General features: G+C 35.7%; 2 long non-coding RNA genes across 3 annotated transcripts; both read left to right on the forward strand.

The window, feature by feature from the left end:
- Positions 1-6,334: 6,334 nt before the first annotated feature.
- On the forward strand, positions 6,335-9,386 carry LOC122006245. Its single transcript, XR_006118662.1, has 2 exons — positions 6,335-6,881; positions 9,314-9,386. It is a non-coding gene; the product is annotated as an uncharacterized LOC122006245 (long non-coding RNA).
- A 12,278-nt stretch (positions 9,387-21,664) lies between these two features.
- On the forward strand, positions 21,665-25,424 carry LOC122006244. 2 transcript variants are annotated; one of them, XR_006118660.1, is made up of 2 exons: positions 21,665-24,132; positions 24,222-25,424. It is a non-coding gene; the product is annotated as an uncharacterized LOC122006244 (long non-coding RNA). The 2 variants fall into 2 exon arrangements; XR_006118661.1 differs by having other exon boundaries at positions 24,734-25,424.
- The last annotated feature ends 521 nt before the right edge of the window (positions 25,425-25,945 follow it).

The following is a 25,945-nucleotide window of genomic DNA, read 5'->3' on the forward strand; positions in this document are numbered from 1 at the left end:
AGGCACCGTTGGTCCGCTCATGGGTAGTGTGACACAACGTGTTATCCGGCAGGGATTCCTCCCCGTCTTTGAGTACCGGGAGTTGAGAGCATTGCGCTCCCCCATCTATGATTTGGGGTAGGAGGATAGGTGTACTCCGACAGCATCCCGTCCACTCGGTCACTCATCAGGAGTAGTGACGACAGAGTGCACGGTTGTCACAGCCCTACCCACTCGGCCTCACTTTTGTATGAGATGATCGACTGGCGTCAGGGGTGACCAGGACGCATCATTGGCATCATATGCATGATGCATTTATTGCTTGTGTTTGTGTTTGCTGCATTTAAATGTTGCAGATTGTTTGGATACCTATGTTTGACATGCATACAGGATTCCTTATCCCTCGGACTGTTTGACCTTATACTCAGGACCTGGTTAGTACAGTATTCTCCTGTTTATTTCAGATGCATTCTTATCTTTTTATCAGGAGACTGTACGCATGATTAGTGCTAGGTGTTGTTTCTTTACTTTGCATATCAACTATACCTGCTGAGTGTTGGACTCACCCCGCCTCCATTGTTGATATTTTCAGGTTGATGCTGTCAGGAGGGAGTTCCAGTCGCTAGTCCTCACTGCACGTAGTGCTGGTCCTGCAGACCTTCAGGATATGTTTGGTTTTCTTTGGTTTCTTTCTGTTCTAGACTGTTTGAACTCGTTATGTTCTGGATTTATTTTCTTATGGACATGATATAAATTTTATTATATTGATGGATTTGGATTTGGTTTTTATTCTACTACATGCCTGCCTGGATGGCAGAAGAGGTGAGTTCGTCGGTTTTGAGCTTTACGAGTGTAGTTGAGTAGGGTGGTTTTTGAGTCAGAGTATTATTACTGCGTGGTTGTGTCAGCCAGAGGCTGAATATATATATAAACTGCGTGTTGATTGATTTTTATTATTGTTATGATTCCAGCCGCATGTGGCTGAGTATTTAGTGCTTGTAGAAAATTTTTGATTGTCCGCCGTACAGGGGAGATGCTGCCGAAATTTTCTTGAACAGGGTCTCCTCTGGGGGCGTGACAATTTAGTGGTATCAGAGCACAGGTATACGATCTTTTGTTTTCGTATTTTTGATGTTTGGGATAACCTGATACCAATTTATTTACTTGGTATCAGAGCGCCAAGTTTGGCAAAGCCCGCCCGAGCATAAAGGCATTTAACCTTATATATTATTTTTATGCTCGACGGGGGAAAGCTCGCTCGAGCACAAACCGACCGATCGCAGGTCGAGCGAGCATCCACGTGCTCATATATGCTCGGTCGGACAAAGTCCACCCGAGCAAAAAGGTATTTAGCCTTATATATAACTCTCAGCATATAACCAACCGACCGCAAGTCGAGCGAGCACTCACATGCTTATATATGCTTGACCGGGGAAAGTCCGCCCGAGAACAAATCGGCCTATCGCAAGCCGAGCGAGCGCCCACATGTTCATATATGCTCGGTCGGGTAAAGTCCGCCTGAGTATAAAGGTATTTAGCCTTATATAAGATTCTCAGCACATTACGGCTGACCGCAGGCCGAGCGAGCGCCCACGTGCTCATATATGCTTGACCAGGGAAATCCCACCCGAGCACAAACCGATCGATCGCAGACCGAGTGAGCGCTCACGTGCTCATATATGCTCGGTCGGGCAAAGCCCACCCGAGCATAAAGGCATTTAGCCTTATATAAATTCTCAGCACATTACTAACTAACCGCAGGTCGAGTGAGAGCCCACGTGCTCATATATTTTGCCTGGCCGAGCATAAAGACATTTAACCTTATATAAGATTTTCAGCACATTACCAGCCAACCGCAAGCCAAGCGAGCACCCACGTACTCATATATGCTTGACCAGGGAAAGCCCACCCAAGCACAAATCGGCTGATCACAGGCCGAGCGAGCACCCATGTGCTCATATATGCTCGGCTGGGCAAAGCCCGCCCGAGCATAAAGACACTTAGCCTTATATATAACTCTCAGCATATAACCGGCTGACTCTAGGCCGAGCGAGCACCCACGTACTCATATATACTCGGCTGGGCAAAGCCCGCTTGAGCATAAAGACATTTAGCCTTATATATAACTCTTAGCATATTATCGGCTGACCGCAGGTCGAGCAAGCACCAACGTGCTCATATATGCTCGGCAGGGTAAAGCCCACCCGAGTATAAAAGATAGGTTCAACAGGAAGCATTCTTAACAGTATATACGGCCGACTGGAACGACCGGCCGAGACATATTCAACACAAGGTAGTCTGAACAATATATATGACCTGCTTGAACGACTAGCCGAGACATATTCAACAGAAGGTAGTCTGAACAGTATATACAGCCGGTTTGAATGACTGACTGAGACATATTCAACATGAGGTAGTCTAAATATTATATGCGGCCGGCTTGAACGACCAGCTGAGACATATTTAACAGGAGGTAGTCTGAACAGTATATACGATCGGCTTGAACGACCGGTCGAGACATATTCAATAGGAGGTAGTCTAAACAGTATATACGACCGGCTTTAACGATCGACTGAGACATATTCAACAGGAGGTATTCTTAACAGTATATACGACCGACTTTAACGATCGGTCGAGACATATTCAACAGGAGATATTCTTAACAGTATTTACGACCGGCTTGAACAGCCGGCCGAGACATGCTTAACAGAATATTTGGCGGAAAATATCTTTTAGAAACTTCTTCAATTATGATGATGTGTCCCCATTATAAATACAAGTCATAAATGACAAAATGGGTACATCTGGGATATAAAAAAGATTCCTTAAAGGATTATTACACGAAGTATAGAAGATGACTTCATCTCCTAACAAACTCTAATGAACCGGGGACCACTTCACGACTACGGAAGTCACGTGAGATAGTATAAAAAGAGGGATCCTCTCTGTTGGCAAGGTACGCAAATTCTAGAATCTAATCTCTGTTTCACTTCAGTTACTGTTCTTCTTCTTCTACTGTTTCTTCTTCCATCTGTGAGAGGAACTAACTTGAGCGTCGGAGGGCTTAGCCAAGGATCCCCACCCCGGTCTTAAGTCACTAACGCTTTGTTGGCTCATCTCACTGTGCACAGGAGCGTTGAGGAGTTTCTTCAGCTCTTCAAAGTTCATCTTCATCAGAGGTCATTGTCATTCATCAAAACCAGTGCTCATCTTCGAAGATTTCAGACAGGATCATTCCATTAAATAGAGCTTGAGTGAAAACACAAGTTGTATTTCCCTCTACCACTCGATTGGTGTATGCACTAGTTGACTAGCCTTTAAGTAAAGCCAATCATTACACCCCAGCAATCGGCTACCAGTCGACTGGTCCACTTCGGTTGAGAGAATAGAAACATTCTGTTCTCTCCCAACTCAATCACTAGTCGACATGTAAATCCTAAACCTAGGGTTTATCCTGAGTACATTCTCTCAACACTAGTCCTTGTCCACACAACTTTGACCTTGCCTTCTAGCCTCCTCCATCAGCCTTGCATTCCTCAGATGCTTCCCCATCCTTCATGCTTTGGCTTCAAGAGTTTTCTTCGACCTTGTCCTTGATGTTGGGTCTTCTAATGCCAAGAGTTTCTCACTCTGGGACTCCAACCTTGTCAAGTCACACTTGTACTTACGTTGCCAAGACTACATACTTGGACTCACACCGCCAAGACTCCACTTGGACTTTCACCATTACCAAGATCTCACTTAGACTTTGCTTTTCCCAAGATTACACCTGGACTTTCCTTGTTGTACCTACATCCTGCACACTCATAAGCACATATCAAATACAACAATAAACCTAACTTAAACCTTTGCTTAAAAATCAAAATCTAGGGTCACACAGATTTCTCCAATTATAATAGTTGGACAAAAGCTCTGCCGGGACTAGTTGGGGACCAGAGGATATGGTGAACCGGAAGGGAATACGATTGAAAGGAGAATACAGTTGACCGGAGAGGAAACGGTCAACTGGAAGGGAACCTGATCATGTCTGAATGAGTCAGGTCCCAAATAAGTTTTGGTTGAGTTGGGGGTGACTAAAGGGGTTTTCAATCGATTGAGAGGTCAAAAATTGATCTAGAAGAGGATCAAGTTCGCAGACACTGTAGTAGCTATCTAGGAGGCCGGAAGGTCTCCTATTGATCAGGGAAATGTCGCTCAAGTTGTATAAAAGGAGAGTCAATGCAGCATCTTCTAGAAACTCTTGCAAACATCCTTCTTCGTGCTTGTATTCAGAAAGTGCTTGAAACTCTGCTTGTGTGGTCCTGGAAGCACCAAGGGGAGTGTTGCGACATTTGGGCCTTCAAATTGGACCAACTTGAGTTTGCTTTTACTTACATGCTTATTATTTATCTTACTACTCTTTTTTTTATTTGTGATTGTCTTACACATCTATAAGAGGTTTCTCTACCTCTAGAAGAGCTCTGAAAAGGAGATACACATAGTGGACTTGTGTTATGTGCATAGGCCTTGGATATACTAACCTTGGGAGTTAAGAACCAAGTAAAAATATGATATCTCTTTATCTTTTCTATATTTCTATTTATTATTCCATTGTGGTACTAACGACTATGATAGAAAAAAAAAAGAATGAAAATAAAAGACGATTATGCTATTCCGCCTTCCCCTCCTCTAGCATCAAACAAGATCCTATAACTCGAACCAAGACCATGGTAGCGCAAATCAACACCATCAACGGTGCTAATGTAATTAAGTTGTGGTGCTTATTGTTAAAATTAGTGCCAAAATTATTATGCATGTATGTAAAATTAGTACCATTGGACTCTTTATAATTTTAGAAACTTATAGGGTTTGAAATGGGTTAAATTGAATCTGTCTAGGTCTATTAATAGATTTTAGTCAAAATTCACTAATTGTGACAAAAGGTGGATACGTTCGCCCTCAGCGTTTCCGCCAACCTGTTCCAGGACTAACACGAAAAAGGTAAATCACGAATGATTATTAATATTTGGAATAATGACTAACATATAAGGGATAGTCAAAATCTACTAATGAACTTAAATATATGTAATTGAATTCATTTTAAATCGTGTAAATTTATGATGTTGTAAACATCCAATTTCCTCCGGGTGAGAAGGTGTTGTCCATAGCATTTAATATCTTCTAGCCAAGAAATAATACTGTTCAATTGGGATCAAATCATATCATTATCTTAATTATTTTTTATTATTTGGATAAAATCATATCTTAAATTATTTTACTACTATTAGTAAGAAAAATTGAGTTAAAAGGAACTAGGAGAAACTAACGCGGTTGGAGAGGAGGTGAGGGAAGGAACGCATAAACAAGGGGAAGGGAAATTTAAAATTTTATTTGGGAGTAAATGAACTACAAAAGGAAAGGTAAAGAATGGTAAATTTAATCTTTTTTTATCTATGAAATGAAAGAATTTTTTACATCATGATTTAGAATGTAAGGACAAGTAAGGAAAACTAAAAAAATTTATGTTCCAATTTTATCTCTATTTTATTATATTAATTTTAAAAAATATTATTTTAGGTATTCTTTGCATCGTGATGAAAAACACTTGCGCTGCCCGACTCGCACCATCCAACGCTCGCACTTTGTCGATATCGACGTCGATGCCGACTTTGAAGCCAACGCCAACTTCGACGCAGACACCAATGCCGACTTCGATGTCAACGCTGACTTCTACACCGACGTCGACTTCGACATCGACATTGAATTTGACATCGACGTTGACGTCGACTTCAACGTCGATTCATCGACGCCGACTGTAATAAATGAGATACAATTGCTTAAATGCATAAGTCTTAACCAATAAATATATGCAAGATGTACTAGATTCTTGAACACGTAAGTGATTAATAAAAGTGAGAGTAATTTTATAATTTTATATATTAATTAATCTTCATTATTCTCACTTTATTCTCAAACACGATAACACATGTTACATTAATAAACATTCTTTTTCTTCCAAATAAAAAAAATATAAATATTTACTTCTTTTTCTTTTCCCTCTCTCCCACTTCTTTCTTGAATCTTCGCTCAGCTCATAGGAAACTTATAAAAATGATTAAGTTAAAATTAAATTATACCCTTTTATTTTCCCGTCTAGAATTAGCAGTAGTTCGGGTCTTTTTGAAATTCTCATTCACATACTTATCTGTGAAAACGACAATAACAAACGTCTCACATCAATATGCAGAAATAAAAAGATAATTGTACCTTTAGCTCCTCAAAGTTTTGGCAACATCCACTACCAAAATATGAATTATTTATTACGCCCTACCCTGTGGCCTTCATCATGGTCTTCCATGTGATCATGAGGGCACGGACCAAGCTATAATATAGATAACATAGATCAGTAAATTCTCAGTCTCCATCCACCTCATATAATAAAGTACTCATCTCCGCCCAACCCTGCCCTCCATTTATCTCTCTCTCATATCATCACTTAAGGGACTAATCATGGTTCCATCTTCTCCGCTCATCATCATGACTACTCTACCTTCATCATCATTTCCTGGAAATGGAGGCCATGAAAAGGCGAAAGCCGCTGCAGCAGGAGCAAGAGATAAGGCCATGATGCATGACCATGATGATGGCGGCCCGTACTCCTCAACTTGAAGTCGAGGAAAACATCAATCCGTTTCTTGACTTTCTCTCCATAAAAGGGGAATCAAGCCTGTTGGTCCGATCATATCATATTTTCAGACTTCGCTTCTTAATTTATATCCTTGGATCTGCATGCATGTTTTCTTTCACTTCTTCAGGATCTCATGAATGTTGATTGTAGTTTTCTTAATTTTGTGTGATCAAGATTGAGTTTTGTTATTATTTCTCAGATCGTATCTGTCACGGACATGGCTTTTTAGTCGTTGGTATACATATCTCTCTATCTTTCTATGCATATGCATCTATTATTAGGCTGTCAGTGCATGTTCTCTCTTTAATTTCTAGTTGTTTTGTGAGCTTATAATTCAATTTTATGTCCACTTTATTAGCAATCGCATGCGGTTAATTAGATCCAATCTATTTAAATTGAGATTATCTGCTTAAATTTCTTCCAACTTATTTGAATTTGTTAACTTATAGCAGGAGAAGACATTCTACCCTAACTATTCTTGATATGTACCAACAGTTAGGTTATATATACGAGCTACTGTGGATATTCAATTTTTTTTTATTATTATTATGTTTGGATTCCAGGAAAGATCCATGTAGTTCAGAGTTCTAGCTAGCAACAAGGTATAAGGAAGATCTTGTTCTTGCCAGATTTGCATAAGAAGACCTTGAATGTCTTTGCTGCATGCAATTTCTTCAAATTTAATCAGTTTATAGTCAAGCTCATCATCTTAATGCATAGATCTCTGCCCACTACCACGCTTTGGTCGATATTAGAGCAAAGGCATGGTATGTTACTTATAGGATTTCTAGTTTGTGGAGTGTGCGCTTGAAGGCCTGATTGATGCTAATAATTAGGAATATCTAGTTACTACCCAATTAAACATATTATATGCATGTATGGAAGTTTATATATCTTGGGGGAAATGGAAAAATAACTGATCGATCGATAGATCAGTATTTGTACACCGTATAGTACATATTTTCCAAAAGTCAGGAAACCTCCTAAGCATATAGAGAGAGAAACTAAAAAGGTATATAAGATGAGAAGAAGGTAGCAACGCCCCAAAATCAAGTAGAAACTTGGATATTAAATGGGAGAGAAATTAATAATATAATTCTCTACGTGCTTTGGCATTTGTCTTTGTATTCACAAACAAATAGATAAAGAGATCTTTATTATAACACCATCAACATAGATTAGACTCTCACTGAGATTTTTCTCCTTTATATAACACAAGGACTATGAAAGCCATGAAACTTTGTCAAATATATGAGAAAAAAATGGACCAACCAAAGCATCAGTTTGGTGCAACTCGAGTCTAGATATCATTAAAGACTGAGGAGTCAGGTAGAGGATTAGCCATGGGAATAGTAGCTATAATAGAAACCATTTCGGGGCAATTTGAGATATGAAATCAGATTGGATCAAGTGAACAACACCATATTAATTATTTCTGATCAAATGGACATATGAATGTAAGTTTGAGTAAAATTCCGGAAAGTCATAATCTCACTAGCTTGGACACTGATTTTCTAGCCTACCATCTCTTTCAAACCTACTACTTGTAGCTTTGCTCTTTGTGCAGTGCCTAAGCAATGCTACCTCTGTTAACATGTCTACCAAGTTCAAATGATATAATCTCATAATCTAATTATCTACAATGGAAAAATTGCATCAAATGAATTAATGCATCTTTACTTTTAAATGAGAGTTAACTTTTTCACCAAGTTATATAACATTATTCATTACATTAAAAAAACATTGGATTTTCCCACTATGTGCTCATCTAGCAAGTTGTTTAGTCAAATTGTTTCCTAGTATCTTCGGTAAGATTAACATGTATAGCCAATGTGGTATTTTCAATGTGCTCATCTAGCAAGTTATATTTCTTAGTTTCTTCATGTAACACATTTTTATTGGCAATTGAAATTACTAACATGTCTAAGTGTTGTTAAAACATTAATAAATATTGGTATGCCATGTTTTAAAAAAAATTACATAGGAAAAAGTGTAAATAATTTAAGTAATATTTTTTTGTCGACAATGCAGTGAATATTGGTAAGGTTGAACATACTTTGATGATGCTTTATGTGTTAGTAATTATTATGGTAAATTTGGATTTCTTTTTTAACCTATGTTTAGCGTTGGAAAAATATTATTTCCTACACATGATTATTAAAAGAAAAAGTTAAAAAATGACTACTTATCATTAAGTAGTACAATCTGTCCTTAAAGACTAGTTGAGGAATGAGTTTAGTTAACTAGTATTATTCGAGCATTTAACCTTTCAAAATTATTGTAGAAGATGAAGTGCTAATGTGCATTGGTAGTAGTTCATTTTATCTATCTCGTTTCATACACTTTGATTGCAGTTTGATACATATTGTTTCAAACATCATGAATTGTCATGAGATGGTCCTTTCAAGGCGGTGCGTTAGTTGAGACATGGGATATTGTCATATAAGATATTGAGATTGAAATTCGGTACGTCTGAATGTCTAGAGACGGATTAATGGAGACACTTAGTGCGAATGAATCACCTTTTATCACATGAATTATCATGAGATTAAGTAGCTAGTAGCTTCATAGTCTGCTTTACAGCAGCTCTTGTTTATCTTATCTAGAAATATAAGAATGCCGTCTATCTCAACTTCCAAATGACAACGAAGATTTTTCGGTATGCAGATTAGCTGGACAAAAAAGCCATCAAATCTAAACTCTTCAACCATCTGGCTATCCCAAGACGTAGCATAGACGGTAAGGGCATAACGATTAGGGGTCAATTCTTAAAACATGATAATCTAGATTTACCTCGTCATACGTCTATTTATCTCTCTCGATATCCACGAGGTCCGCATCATGAGGGTCATTAAGATAGTGAATCTATCTTTTTGAACCGGCTTTAGCTGCTCCTAGGGCTAGTGCAGCGGAAAGGCATCATGTTATTATTCAGACATCCACGGTTCGACCCTCAGCTATGATATATTTATAGGAAACTTTCCTTCAAATGGAATATGCAACAATGAGATATTGAACTTCTGGATCGTTCGTCGTGAGCACTTTTTTATTTATCCTAGAGGTTGATGGAAAGCTTCCGTAACGCCGAGCTCCTAAATTTGATATTAGTTAGTTTATTATTTTATTTTTTTTTTTCAATCTGCTCTAGCTATAACCGAGCAGGCCTTTTGATTATGCATAATACTCTGCTGGTATGATCCTCGAGAAACTCAAGGCCGATCAAACAAAGTTTTAGGTTACCCTACAACAAGAAGTTCATTATGATTGTGCTGAGATTTTTTATTTTTTTAAAAAAAATTAGAGTTGGAGAAATTTTTATAATTTGGTAGATAAATATAAATTTATCTTGATCTACTAGGATTCGACTTTTTTACGTGTCTGATATTGGGTCACTATAGGACTTTATATATGCTTGGTATTCGGTCCATCTGATTTCGTTGCTTGGTATTTCATCGACTTGACTTATCAAAACTTCCAATACTTCCAATTTATCATATAATATATAAGTTTAAATTCTTTTCATATATCAAAATCTTAGATTGGATCGTGTTTCCTGCATTAATAGTCGTTTTATATTTATATCAACCAATTTAAAATTAGTCAAATATATATAGAGATAGATAAATAGATAGATAGATATTTGACTAATTTTTAAAATATTTTAGATCATTTTTTTTTTGAAAGAAAAATGGTATGATGGCAGAAAAATCTTAAAAAAAATTTCAGGAATAGATGCATAAAGTGATAGGTACAGGGGTGGATCGGGGGGCGACATTGACGGTCACCCTCCCCTTGTCGGTGGTGAAACCCCTAGTATTATGGGGTTCCACCAGTGGAGATGGAGGATACCGTCCTTCGTTTATCGTGATCTGCCCCTCCATACTTGAATTTCTGGATCCGCCACTGGATGGGTATATAAAAGTGAAAATGATGGACCATTAATTTATGTGTCTATCTTAATTTTTTTTCTAAAATTTTTTCCCTCTAAGTATCATTATTCTTTTTGAAAATCATCACTCTAAAACAAAATTTTCAAACAAAGTTTTGCATTTAATTTTAAAATTAAGTTTTTAAAATAATTTTAAAATAGAGTTTTGGAGATAATTTAAAAACTAAGTTTTTAAATTGATTTTAAAATCAATTTTTAAAAGTATATTTTTGAAGCCAAGTTTTGAGAATCATTTTCAAATCCTTTGAAAACCAATTTAAAATCGAAGTTTTAAAAACCGCTTTTGTAATTAAATTTTGAAATCAAATTGAAGATAAATTTTTAAAAATTAAGTTTGAAAAGCAAGTTCTGAAAAAAATTTGAAATCAATTTTAAAAATAATTTAAAAAACAAGTTGAAAATAATTTTGAAAACTAAGTTAAAAATAATTTTGAAATTAAGCTGATCAATAATTTTAAAATAATTTTGAAAATATGTTCAAAGCAATTTTAAAAAATATTTAAAAATGCTGAAAAATAATAATTTTAGAATTCTAATATCTCTTTAAAAAATAATTGTTGCTTAAAAATTATTCTTTTTAACCTCAACTATTCTCTGTTTTCAGAAATTTAACTATTTCCCTCTTTTCACGTATTGTTTCTAATGAAAAATATAATTTTAAAATTGAAACAAATTTCTTCAGACAAACTTCAAAACCGGAAGAAAGTTAAACTTTAATGGCATTTATGATAACAGTGCGTAATGATAACGATAAAGTAATCACAAAAGAAGTAATAACTTAGAATAAGCGGAAGCATTAAAAATGAGCATAACTAAAGTAAGCAATCGACTCTGGTAAAAGTGGACGAAGCACGGGTTGATTAAGTTTGAGTTAATTCTAGTTGGATTTTAATATTTGATTAATATATTTATTGATTAGAGTGAGACTCAAATAGTATAAGTGATTATTAGAAAAGAAGATTATTCGTGCAATCAATCTTGGCTCAGGCTAACAAATATTAACTTAGATGTAAATAGTTTAACGAACAATTAAATAGATTAAAGTTGACCAGATACTTGACAGTGGATAAGTCCAATGGGGGTCATAGTTGGTCGGAAGTTCAATAGAGAGTTAACATAAGAGGAGAGGTCTAAGTAGATCATAGAAGATAATGTAGGATTGAATTTGATGCTAGAGAGAGGGGGGAGTAGCGTTATGAATTTTAAAATGAGCAAATAGTAAAACAATTGAATCAAGTAGAATAAGTAAAAATAAAAATTATTTAGACTGATTTAATCAAGTAAGATAAGATAATATAAGCATGTAATAAATTAAACTAATAGTTTAAGCATGTAAGTAGTTGATCAATCAAATCAGAAATAGACACACATAGCAATAATAATAATACGATTTTTATTTCTAAATTTCTCTTAGGTGGAGAAACCTTACAGAAAAAAATCTAAAAATTAAGCACAATAATAAAATGAGGCAATACAACATAAATAAAAATATACTCTACATGTTTCCAATTAGAAACGAAGCACTCGTTGTAGCGTGTCACAACACAGAAAGTGAGAGAGCACTTAGAAATTAAGAATAAGATTGAATTCTATATAGATGGGTTATATTTTAAGGTCTATCTCGAAACTCCTTTTATAGCACTCATCCAATCGCTTAGAGACTTCTCGATCATTTATATCAGTGCAAACATGACTACAACGTTTATTTGTGAGATAACGTTATCAAATTCTAATTGATTGGACACCCTCTGGTTGCTTGGATATGGGTCAAATTGATAGATCGGATGCTAGCGATAGAAGGGGGGTAAATATCGCTTTCTTTAAAACTTGTCTTTTTCTTTTAAAACAGAATTGTGCAGCGGAAAATAAGAAAAGGGACAAAGTTGTTTACTTCGTTTGGAGTCTAGCTCGACTCCTACTCGAAGGCCCACGGTCCCTGACCGCTCCGATGGGCAAAACACTATAACCTTTCTTTCCGAAATCCTCAGAAGAAATGGATCGTACAAATACAAAGATGTAAGATAGTAACACTTCTACTATCTTACATGAAATTAAGTGCAGTACAAAATAAGATATAGCGATAATAGTAGATGAAAGTCGAAGCTCAGACGATACTATCGGACAAAGTGGCTTGCAGAGTTGACGAAGACTTGTAGCACGAGCAGCTTGTAGAAGAGCACTTCTTTTTATCAGAAAGTATTCAGTCATTTTCAACCTCAGACTTCGAGCCTCCTTTTATAGGTGTACTGGATGTTCGGTCGACCGATCCTCCTGTTCGGTCGACTAAACACGCTCCCTTCCTTCCTGGCTGGAGTCTGACACTAGCTCGATCTCCGGCAATCAATGCTCTTTAAGGCTTCGGTCGACCGAACCCTTTTTTCGGTCGACCAAACAGCTTCCTTCCCTGTTCGTCGTGATTTGCCGAGATCAACAATTAATGTGCCTTTCATGCTGATTGGTTTGGTCGACCGATCCATAGTTTCGGTCGACCGATCAGTGTGCTTTCCTTCTGCTCTGATCGTTGATGTCTGTGCTGAGTCATCTGGGTTCGGTCGACCGATCATAAGGTTCGGTCGACCGATCAGTATTTGATCTGGACTTGGACTCTATTCTGGTCTGGTCGAATGCTACACTGATTTTTTGCCTTGTTCGGTCGACCGATACAGTGGTTCGGTCGACCGATCCAGTTGTACCTACAAAACAGTGTTAAGCAAAAATCTCCTGCAAAATAGATGTTAGAACAATAATTTTATAATGCAGAAGTAATATGAAAGATAGTAGAACTATCTTGATCTCAACTTTGAAACCTTCCCGGTTTCTTCAGTTAGATCAGTGACCTTAGGTTGTTCCTTTCGGGAACACGATCTCACTGTCGCTCCTCCAGTTTGTTTACCTCAACCTACCTGCCAAATTTTGATCCTCCAGATCTAGTTTGGACTTTTCACTCAGCCTTGATCGGCTTCCCAGGACTTTTCTCTTGATCTTTGGTCCTCCAGACCTCTTGATCACATTGCCAAGCTTCGGGTCCCCTCAGCCTACTTGGACTTGCACCTGGGTTCTACGATCTGCTAAGATTTCTCCTGCCTAGCCTCCAACTATGTCTTTCCTGGTTAAGTAAACATCCTGCACACTCAGTCAACTTGTTAGATCATAACAAGACTTAACTTGAACCTTTGACAACATCAAAACTTAGGTTTGATTCTAGTGCAACTTGCACCAACAATCTCCTCCTTTTTGATGTTTGGCAACCAAGGTTCAAAGTTAAGTTAAAATATGCAATAATTAAATAAACAAGCAATTTTAAATTTTAACTCTCCCCTGAGTTAAACAACTCCCCCTGAATTCACTATCTCTTCCCCTTTAACACACATCAAAAATAGGGGAGACTCAAAAATCAAGTAAGATTGAACTTTAAAGTTTGAAAATTTTAACACTTTAAAAGTTTAGCGAGGTTTATAAAGAGAGTTAACCTTTTATTTGTAAAAGAACACTAACAATCCAGTATAATTAAATATTTTACTTGAATTTTTCAAAGATTTTAAACAATTTTAAAAGTCGAAAACTATGAAATCCAAGTATAAAATAAGAATTTTACTAAGTGTAAAAGGTTTTTGAAAAGTAGAAATCTAAAAATTGAAATATAAAAAGTTTTTTTTTTAATTTTCAAAAATAATTTTGAACACGTCTAAAGATAAGAAAAAATTTAAACATTTTTGAAAAAGTTTACAAGAATAATTTTGAACACTATTATAAATCTAGAAATCTACTAGATATAAAAAGTTTTTGAAAAAGGTTTTTTTTTAATGTGAAAAGTTCTACTAAATGAAAAATTATAGAAATATTTTGAAAAATAATTTTTTTGAAAATTTTTAAAATTTGGATTTTCAAAAATTTTGAAATTAAGATACATAAAAATGTGAAAACTTTAACGAAGTTGAAAAAGTTTTTCAAAAAAGAAGAAAAAATATAGTTCAAGGTTCCCCCTAGAATTGATGACAACCTAAAAGTCCAAGCATGGACAAAAAGACTAAGGAAAAAAATGTCCTTATGATGAAATGTCCAACCTTTGTACAAAGCTAACTACCATAAGATAGTATCAATTGACTCAGGTTGGTCAATTTGAGTGTTTAGGACTAACCAGGTTTTTACTTGCTAGTCAACTCAAATTGATCTATGTATGTTGTTTAAAGCCCAGATTTATAGTGATGCACTGACATAAGCATCTGAAATCTTAAGCTAGGTCATAAGCATCTCACCCATTCTAAGTTATCAAGCAAGGGATCCTACTGTGCTTGTGAGATGCTGGCTCCTAGAACTATAGGAACATGTAGTTCTACGGTAGAACCTAGGCTACTCCAGAAAATTAAAATATTTTGAAAGAGTTTTTGAAAATCAAATTTTGAAAGAGAGATTTTTATAAAAATAATTTTAAAAAATAAACTAAGTAATAATTTTCAAAAATAAAAAACCTATTCTATAATTATGACCAGAAGGCTACTAACAAAGATCATAATTGAAAAGTACTCAAGATCATTCATAGTCATAGTCCAAGGTAGTGAATAGATACAGCATGTCAAAAGTAAGAGACACTAAGATCACTCTTCCGCATCCTCATCATCTCTAAGATAGTCAAATATCCTCTGCTGCTCCTTTTCTAAAGCATCAGTACGATCCATCATCTCCTGACGAAAATCTACAATCTGACCCTGAAGGGAGTTGTACTGATCATCCATCTTCGTCTCTAAGGAGGTAAATCGACTAAAAATATCATCATGAAGACAGGTAAAGAAGTCACTAGTCGGAGGAGGAGGAGCATATGAACTGCTCTGAGGAAATCAAAGTAAGGCGTCATGACAAATCCTGGATCAATAAACATCGGAGGAGGCTCAGTAGCTGGGACCGCATTATCTTCAGCAATGGGTTCTTCAACAGCCAGTGGTATGTAGTATGGATGAGTTCGTTTATATATCAGACCCTCGGCGCTAGTCTTAATCCCAGCCAAGGACAATTGCCTAATTCCGACAAGATCAAAATTTGACAGCTCAATCAACTCACTCCGATGAACTCCGACACCCAAAGAAGCAAATATAGACAGTGAGAACATGACACTGGATCATATGAACTTTATTCGAGGTGATATACCTCGAATAATAGATGATAGATCAGAATACCCAGTATCCTAAGTCAAAATCTAGTCTATGTCACAGTGCATACATCAGAAAAAGATGAACTGGTCATAAAACATCCTGATCTCTAGATGACAGGGGATGAATGCAGAAAACAACCATTTTATAAAAACCATTGTCTGTCGGACCAAGGGGTACAGTAGACATCTTTTTAGGGCGTCGCCTCTCAAAGAATTCGGTATACATAAGATCAAGAGTTAGATGGGTAAAAGGAGCAGGTAGTGGATCGGGAAGTGAGGCACTGAAAAAGATACGGTTAACCGAGGGTCGTATACGTAAAAACCGAAGAAACATATCTAGATCAAATAGCATCTCTTTGGGGGCGACCCTAGTCCTATAGTGATGAGGATCAAGTTCACACAAGTTGTGATAAAATTCGGAACAGAGGATAGGATTGTATGCATGCCTGCAAAAGATAATGCTATCTAGTTGATAATGTTGATTGATCTCTATGGCTTCAGGACAGAATGTTTGGTAGAATTGGAGATCTAGACAACGAGTACCTATCACCTTAAATTTTTTATTTGGAAAAGATTGCCTTAATTTCTTAGATGAAAACCTAGGGTCCTGGCAGAGATTAAGAGAGCTAGCCTCTCATTGTGCAATAGCTCTACTTTTCTCACTATAAAAAGAATAATGAAAAATTAATTCTGCAACATATAATTAAATGAGAAAAGAATAGAGAAGTACCGAGGCATTATCGGATACGGAGGGAGGCTAGGATCGGCGAACAGATTAATAAGTGGAAGAGGAGAGGATGGATTGGATGAGTCTTGTGGTTTGCCCGAACCTGTGTATATAGATGTCGATCGGTCGACCAATCCAGGGTTCGGTCAATCGATCCCTTTAAGTCGCTGTCCTTTTTGACCAGCAAACTATGTTCGGTCGACCGATATATTTACTTTGGTAGAGATAAAGGGTAGGTCAACGGTTGAGAATTTATTGTGATTAATTATTTCGGTCGACCGATAAACGAGTTCGGTCAACCGATTAATTGAATATCAATGTTTTACTGTTCATCGTTTATTTAGTCGACCGATCATTATTTTTGATCGACGGAATAATTTTTATTTTAATTAGGTTTTAAAATAATTTTTAAATAATTTTAAAAAAAATTTAACTAATTTTTAAAATAATTTTTAATTAAGTTTGAAAATTTAAATTAAGTTTTAAAATAATTTAATTAAGTTTTAAAATAATTAAGTTTTAAAATAATTATTAATTAAGTTTTAAAATAATTTTTGATTAAGTTTTGAAATAATTTAAGTTTTAAAATCATTTTAGTTAAGTTTTAAATTAATTTAATTAAGTTTAAATTGAGTTTAAATAATTTTAATTAAGTTTAAAATAATTAAGTTTTAAGTTTTAAAATAATTTTTAATTAAGTTTAAATAATTTTAATTAAGTTTAAAATAATTAAGCTTTAAGTTTTAAAATTAAGTTTTAAAATAATTTTTAATTAAGTTTAAATAATTTTAATTAAATTTGAAATAATTAAGTTTAAGTTTTAAAATAATTTTTAATTATGTTTAAATAATTTAATTAAGTTTAAAATAATTAAGTTTTAAGTTTTAAAATAATTAAGTTTTAAGTTTTAAAATTAAGTTTTAAAATAACTTTTAATTAAGTTTAAATTAAGTTTAAATAATTTTAATTAAGTTTAAAATAATTAAGTTTTAAGTTTTAAAATAATTTTTAATTAAGTTTAAATAATTTAAATTAAGTTTAAATAATTTAAATTAAGTTTAAAATAATTAAGTTTAAAATTTTAAAATTAAGTTTTAAAATAATTTTTAATTAAGTTTAAATAATTTTAATTAAGTTTAAAATAATTAAGTTTTAAGTTTTAAAAAAATTTAATTAAGTTTTAAAATAATTATGTTTTAAAATTAATTTAGGTTTTTAAATAATTTAATTAAGTTTTAAAATAATTTGTAATTAAGTTTAAATAATTTTTAATTAGGTTTAACTAATTTTTAATTAGGTTTAAATAATTTTTAATTATGTTTAAATAATTTTAATTAAGTTTAAAATAATTAAGTTTTAAGTTTTAAAATTAAGTTTTAAAATAATTTTTAATTAAGTTTAAATAATTTTAATTAAGTTTAAAATAATTAAGTTTTAAGTTTTAAAATTAAGTTTTAAAATAATTTTTAATTAATTTTAAATTAAGTTTAAAATAATTAAGTTTTAAAATTAAGTTTTAAAATAATTTTTAATTAAGTTTAAATAATTTTAATTAAGTTTAAAATAATTAAGTTTTAAGTTTTAAAAAAAATTAATTAAATTTTAAACTAATTAAGTTTTAAAATTAATTTAGATTTTAAAATAATTAATTAAGTTTTAAAATAATTTAATTACATTTTAAAATGATTTTTAATTAAGTTTAAATAATTTTTTATTAGGTTTAAATAATTTTTAATTAAGTTTAAATAATTTTAATTAAGTTTAAAATAATTAAGTTTTAAGTTTTAAAAAAAATTAATTAGGTTTGGAATTTAATTAAGTTTGAAATTTAATTAGGTTTGAAAAAGGTTATTGAACCCATGTTAGATTCAAATTTAGCTTTGTGTTAATCAAGCAGGCTTCATAAGGATAAGGTTTCAGTTCAGTGGCGAGGCTTATGACCTTCTTGTGTATCAACGGTGGACCACTTGCTGAAGACTTTCCAAACTGTTCCAGCCCAAAAAACTTAATACTAAATTTTTGTCTAACTAGCTCATGTTTGACTGGGGTAGCTTCGGTCAGATCCACTAAGTCTAGTGCACCAGGTAAAATTCCATATTCAGCCTAGATATGCCTTCGACAAAGTTTCCTTGACGTACTATCATCCCAATCCATTCCGATGCTATGTTGTAGGGTTTGGTAAACCTTTTTCATCTAACCATTCTAAGCAGAAAATAAACCTAATTCTAAGTGTATGAGTTTGGTTAATCAAGTTGGTTGTATTATTTTTCTACTTGCTCCCCCTGAGTCATAGCTTAGATAAGGTCTATCTAAGTAATGGATTTGGCTCTTAGGGACCAAGTAAAGGTTTGGTTTAATTGGTTTGATTAATGTTTTGTTTGGACCCATGCTTGCACTTGACTTCTAACATTTTGACTGATTAATGATAGGTATGATTTGTTTGTTTGTTTAGGATTGTAACCAAGACATGATTTGTTGTACACGGCTCGTTGCGACCCAAGTACCATATTTAGACACTTGGATCCCAATTCGAACCTTTCCAAGGCTTTCTTGAGTCGCTCGACTTGACTTTTCAAATCGAAATTTTCTTCCTCGAGTTTTTCAACTTGAGTTGAAGTTCCGACTTGAACTTGGTTAGTCGAGTTACTCAAGTTAACTTGTTGCTTAAGATGTTCTATTTCCGTAAGTAACCAGTTATTTTGTTTTTTCTGATTTTGCTAATTTTTTAAATAAACACTTAACTACTTTAAGCAAATTAGACTTAGAATAAATCGTTACCATATTTGGATCTTCCGATCCATGGCTTTTTTCGGAATCGAGGTCGATCTCAGACTCGTACTCTTCGTCGGACTCGGAGTCGGAAACTTCATTTCTTGCCATAAATGCAAGATGGCTCGAATGCTTTGTTTGCTCCGTGTCGGATTCGTCGGAAGAGGTCTCATCCCACGTCACTTGAAGAGCCTTCTTTCGTCTTGTCGGTTTGGGCCTTTCTTCCTTTCGATTCGGGAAATCGATTTTGAAGTGTCCCTTTTTGTTGCACCTGTAACAAATTACTTCTGACTTGTTCTGGGTCTGGTTGAATGGTGTCTTCTTGCCATTTCTTCTGAACTTCTTTTTCGTCAAAAGTCTCCGGACCATGTTGACTAACTCTTCTTCGTTTGTTGAGTCAGAGTCAGACTTACTTTCTGACTCGATCTTCGTTTTTGACTTTGCTTCCTTGCTTGGACCTGCATACAAAGTAACTCCTTTCTCGACATGACTTATGTTAGATTGTTCATGTAATTCCAACTCGCAAAATAATTCATCTAACTTAAGTATTGAAAGGTCCTTACAAACTTTGTACGCATCTACAATTGATGCCTACAAAGCATTCCTTGGAAAAGCGTTCAGAGTGTACCTTATCATGTCACGATTTTCAAGAATATGCCCGATCAGATGGAGGTCGTTTAGGATGTCCTTCAATCGAGCGTGTAGTTGTGAGGCCGTCTCTTCAGGAAACATTTTTATATTAAATAAATTGTTTAAAAGTAAGTCTCGTTTGTTTACCTTGGACTCATCAGTCCCTTCGTGTAGTTTGACTAGCGAGTCCCACAGTTCTTTGGCGTTGTCGTAGGGGCCGACTCGGTTCAATTCTTCCATTGTGAGCCCGCACCGAATGGTGTTGATCGCCTTGTAGTTCAGCTATGCCTTCTTGATCATTTGGGGAGTCCATTCTTCTGATTCTAATGTTGTTCCGTCTTTTATCGGAAGAGTGTAGCCTTTCAAGATTGTGAACTAGAGCTCGATGTCGGACTTCAAGTAACACTCCATTCTATTCTTCCAATAACTAAAATTCTCTCCTTTGAATAGTGGAGGTCGGACCGTACTGTAACCTTCTTGATACATGTTCGACATCCTTGCAAGAAAAAATTAAAAGAAAAACTATTTCCAAGACTTTCGTCTTGGGATTAGTAGTGCTTGAAAAATAGAAATGAGAAAAAGAATTATTCTACAAGAATAGAAAATAGTTTAAAAGAGTGATTTGAAAATTGGTTAAGAACTTTCAGAGCTAACGAGACTTTGATACCAATTGATAAATCGGATGCAAGCGATAGAGGGGGGGTGAATATCGCTTTCTTTAAAACTTATCTTTTTCTTTTAAAACAGAATTGTGCAGCGGAAAATAAGAAAAGAGACAAAGTTGTTTACTTTGTTTGGAGCCTAGCTCGACTCTTACTCGAAGGTCCGCGGTCCTTAACCGCTCCGATGGCCAAAACACTATAACCCTTTTTTTCGAAATCCTCATAAAGAAATGGATCATACAAATACAAAGATGTAAGATAGTAACACTCCTACTATCTTACATGAAATTAAGTGCAGTACAAAATAAGATATACCGACAATAGTAGATGAAAGTCGAAGCTCGGTCGGTACTATCGGACGAAGAGGCTTGCAGAGTTGACGAAGACTTGTAGCACGAGCAGCTTGTAGAAGAGCACTTCGTTTTATCAGAAAGTATTCAGTCATTTTCAACCTTAGACTTCGAGCCTCCTTTTATAGGTGTACTGGACGTTCGGTCGACCGATCCTCCTGTTCGATCGACTGAATACGCTCCCTTCCTTCCTGGTTGGAGTCTGACACTAGCTCGATCTCCGGCAATCAATGCTCTTTAAGGCTTCGATCGACCGAACCCTTTTTTCGGTCGACCAAACAGCTTCCTTCCCTGTTCGTCGTGATTTGCCAAGATCAACAATTAATGCGCCTTTCATGCTGATTGGTTTGGTTGACCGATCCATAGGTTCAGTCGACCGATCAGTGTGCTCTCCTTCTGCTCTGATCGTTGTTGTCTGTGCTGAGTCATCTGGTTTCGGTCGACCGATCATAAGGTTCAGTCGACCGATCAGTATTTGATCCAGAGTTGGACTCTGTTCTAGTCTGATCGAATAATATGCACTGATTTTTTCCTTGTTCGGTCGACCGATACAGTGGTTCGATCGACCGATACAGTGGTTCGATCGACCGATCCAATTGTACCTACAAATAGTGTTAAGCAAAAATCTCCTGCAAAACATATGTTAGAACAATAATATTATAATGCAGGAGTAATATGAAAGACAGTAGAACTATCTTGATCTCAACTTTGAAACCTTCCCAATTTCTTCAGTTGGATCAACGACCTTGGGTTGTTCCATTTGGGAACACGACCTCACTGTCGCTCCTCCAGTTTGTTTACCTCAACCTACCTGCCAAACTTTGATCCTCCAGATCTAGTTTGAACTTTTCACTCAGCCTTGATCGGCTTCCCAGGACTTTTCTCTTGATCTTTGGTCCTCCAGACCTCTTGATCACATTGCCAAGCTTCGGGTCCCCTCGGCCTACTTGGAATTGCACCTGGGTTCCACGATCTGCTAAGATTTTTCCTGCCTAGCCTCCAACTAGGTCTTTCCCGGTTGAGTAAACATCCTGCACACTCAGTCAACTTGTTAGATCATAACAAGACTTAACTTGAACCTTTGACAATAGCAAAACTTAGGTTTGATTTTGGTGCAACTTGCACCAACACAAATATCATCTTGACCTGACTTGCTCGAATTGTTGATAACGTCATCTCCCGGTCACTTGAAAGTTGCTCCGGTAGTTTGCATTCTCCGGTTGCCTGTGTAGGATTGTAAATACACTAGAGGGGGGAGGTGAGTAGCTTTTTTCGAAAATCGTGAATTAAAATGAATTATGCAGCAAATAAAGAAAACAGAAAATAACACTAACACATAGTTTTACTTGGTTCAGAGCCTATGATAACTCCTACTCCAAGAGCCGCGATTGTCGATCAATTTCATTGGGTAATCACTATCAGTTCGAATAATTAGTTACAAATATTGAAGAACTGAAATTAATTATTACCGACAAACAGAAAGGAAATTGAAATCACTCATTCTTCGAACTTCGGAGCAGCCTTTCGGTGTCGTCGGAGCCTTTTCGGAGCAGCACGCAAGAATGAAACTTGTAGTAGTTGATGTTAGTCTTCAGGACACCTTCATCCGCTTCTTCCAATATAGGAAGTAATCTCCATTGAAGAGCGGGGGACAACGGTGTTGTATCCTTCATTTTGGGTCATTTAAGGAATCGACAAACAAAGAAGAATAGAAAAAAATCCCAAGACTAGGTCTTGGATTAGCAGTGTGGGAGATAATAAAAGTAATAAAACTCGATTAGTGTTGCATCAATTCAGAGTATTTTGCAACGAAAAAAAACTTGTCCAAAGAGGTAATTGCACCAATTTAAACTATATCAAAAGCTTAAAAATTGGAAAAAATATTAAAAGAAATTTTGAAAATCACCCATTGCCTGATTGATAGTTACATCAATTCATAGCTGTACCTGCTCTGATACCACTTGCAGTTGCTTGACTTACCTTTGACCCACCAGGTCATCCCGCCAATTTTCAGGTTCTATGGATCTAACTGGATTTCAGGCGATTGTCAGATCTCGTGCATCCAACTGGACTTCCTGCCAGATATCGGTCCCCACAGACCTATCCAGACTTCCCACCAACTATTGGGTCTCGTGGACCTAACTAGATTTTAGCCTAGTGTTAGGTCCTTCGGACCCGTCAACTCCTACACACTTGCTAAAGCAATTAGATTACAAAACACTCTAACTTTAATCCCCTTGTCATTCATAAAACATGAGTTAAATTATTAGTGCAAATTTCACCAACATTCTAGAGCAGTACAATCACTTGTGTTGGTGCAAGTTGCATTGATAATCAGGTTTTGATGTATGATAAATAGGTTAAAAATAAATGTGTTGTTTGTCTAACCATTCTACTAAGTGTACAGAAGTTGACTGGTCTGAAGGACCTAACACTACGCTGAAATCCAGCTAGGTCTGGGAACCTGATAGCTGGTGCAAAGTCCAGATAGGTTCATGGGACCCTATATCTGGTGGGAAGTCAGGTTGGGGATCTACGGGACATGCCAACCGGCCGAAGTCTAGTTGGGCCCGCGGGACTTAACAACTTGTAGGAAGATCTAGTGAGTCAAAAATAAGTCAAGCGACTGTAGTTGGTAAGTGGAGGTAAACAACTGGAGGAGAGATCTAGTGAGGACACATTCTGATTGATGGAACTATAGGCATCGATCCAACTTAGGTCCATTTGGGAAACCTAAGTTGAGATCTTGATTAGATCCTGGTCTCAGAGAGACGAAATCTAATTACTGCTACTCTTATCGTAATTGTACTAACCTTGTTTTGCAGGATAAATATATTTTTTATTTTCTCGGACTAAACCTTTTTGTAGGAAAAAGGTGGCTGAAAAAAGGGAGCCCAAGCACCCGGAGCTGTCCCGAGCGCCCGGACCAGAAAATTTATCTTGAAGCTGAGTTGGAGCTTGTTGACTGGCAGATCCCACGTCAACGGTTCAAGCCCTCAGAGGGGGTTTGGGCACCTGGAGGTTGATAAAACTTTCCGGATGAAGTTTCGATAAGAGGTCGTCACGTCAGCATGGTCCAAGCACCCGGAGCGGTTCCAGGTGCTCGAAATGAGCCTATACAAGGGCCTTCGACTAGCAACTTCAGGACATCATCTGCTACGACTTTCCTTCCTAAGCGCTCCTTCAAAAAGGCTCTGACGACGCTGTAACGCTCCACTGACAATCGGACATCAAGCTTTACTAAAATTTGTTGGTATGAGTTTAAAGAGATGATTATAAAATTTGTTGCAGTAGTTATTTCTACAATTGTTTGTGCCAAGTTTAGTCTCAAATTTTCTGAAGGTTGTTGCTGTCCAAGTAAGTTATAGTATTGCAATGGCATTTGGTGTTTTGTTTGTTACATGAAGCCTATTCTATAGTGACTCAAAAGTATTTGAGAAAAGAAAAGAGATAAGAAGTATAAAATTTATGAGAAGTACACTTCCAAACTGCTTGACTATGAGAATCTACATGAACAAAATTGAGAGGCTGGATTTCTGATTGTTGAACGTGGAAGCATAGAATCTGATTTCTGAAATCAGATTTTGCTGATATAGCTACTGGTTGTGAGGCAAGACTCTTTGGATTTTCAAATTCTGAAACACTCAAACTGTAATTGCCAAATGGAACTGTAGTCAACACTGAAATTACAGATATTGGTTCCCTTAACTCTTTGAGATGGAGTTATTCCTTCAGTGTCATTTGGTATCCTTTTCTTTCTAGATCCTTCCATGATCTGAATGCTGCAATTCTAGAAATTGATTTCTGGACTGAAGTTGATTCTGGTTCTGAAATTTTATTCTGCTTGATGGCAGTACAATATTTGCAAATCCACATTAAATTATGGAAGATTATGGAAGTGTAGATGGCAATTCTCTTAAGCTGTTCTGATTAGAGGGAAGGATTGAGAATTTATCAACACTATTCAAGACTAGCAACTACCTTGAATCCAATTCTTGAAACTGAAGCTTTGAACTGATTTTCTGAACATCTATTTGTTTAGAATCTGATTTATGAAATTAGTTTCTGAACCCTATTGTTGAACTGCTGAAATGCAGTAAAGAACAAATTTAAATCTGAGAAGTTGTCAGATATGGGCTAATGTTGATCAAGGATGAATGGAGTTTAAGAACCAATACCAAGATGTAAAGCATAGCCAGTGTGAATTCTGCATATCTGTAATGTAGAGGTTAAATGAGAGTGAGCCGAGATCTGTTTGGTGTAAATCCTTCAAACTGTTTTCTGATCAGTAATGTACTGAAATCAAGCTCCTATTATTTCAGTTCCAAACTGAAATTGTGATGCGTTAAGCTGAAATTATAGTGGAATTCTATTCTGAAATTGAAGACTAGAGTTACACATCCAGAAACTGGCTTCAATTGTTTTGAAACTTGTAAATATAGAATTTTGCCAGAGTTGAGTTCTGAGGTTCTGAAATAATGGTTGCTGTTGTTAATAAAGTTGGGAAGTTTTCAATCATTTAAAAGTCCAAGTGAAGAATTTAAATTTTCTGTATTACTTGTGTTACTTCTCATCAAGTCTGCTATGGTCCATAAGCATGCAACTTCAGTGAGTTAATCTGAAACTGCAGTATTGTTGTAGTTATTGAGGAAGCTTTGAAATGGAAATTGAAACCTTTACATCTGTGATAAAATAGAAACTTTTCTTCTAATGAAGGATACAAGATAAACAAGGAGTGAAAGAATGTACCAACTTGAGTTCTAGCGTGCCAAATTTTGATGTTAAAGTTGATTTCTACAAACAGAACTATGATTCTAATTTCTGTTGATTTTCAAAATTGTTGCATTACTAAACGATATTCTCTCCTAAGCTATAACATTTGTTGATGCCAAAACAAGAAATTAAGCCTTATTAGATTGCAGTGCAGTGCAGTGTCGATGGAATTTTGAATTTACAGTTATAGGATTCTGGAATTCAGGTTTTTAGAGGTAGTATTTCAGCTCTCCACAATTCAGAAACATTTAATAGATCTAATGGAGAATTGCCAATGCATTAGAAAGTGGTAA

This window comes from Zingiber officinale, chromosome 7B, assembly GCF_018446385.1.
Source record: "Zingiber officinale cultivar Zhangliang chromosome 7B, Zo_v1.1, whole genome shotgun sequence".
NCBI classification, from domain to species: Eukaryota; Viridiplantae; Streptophyta; class Magnoliopsida; order Zingiberales; family Zingiberaceae; genus Zingiber; species Zingiber officinale.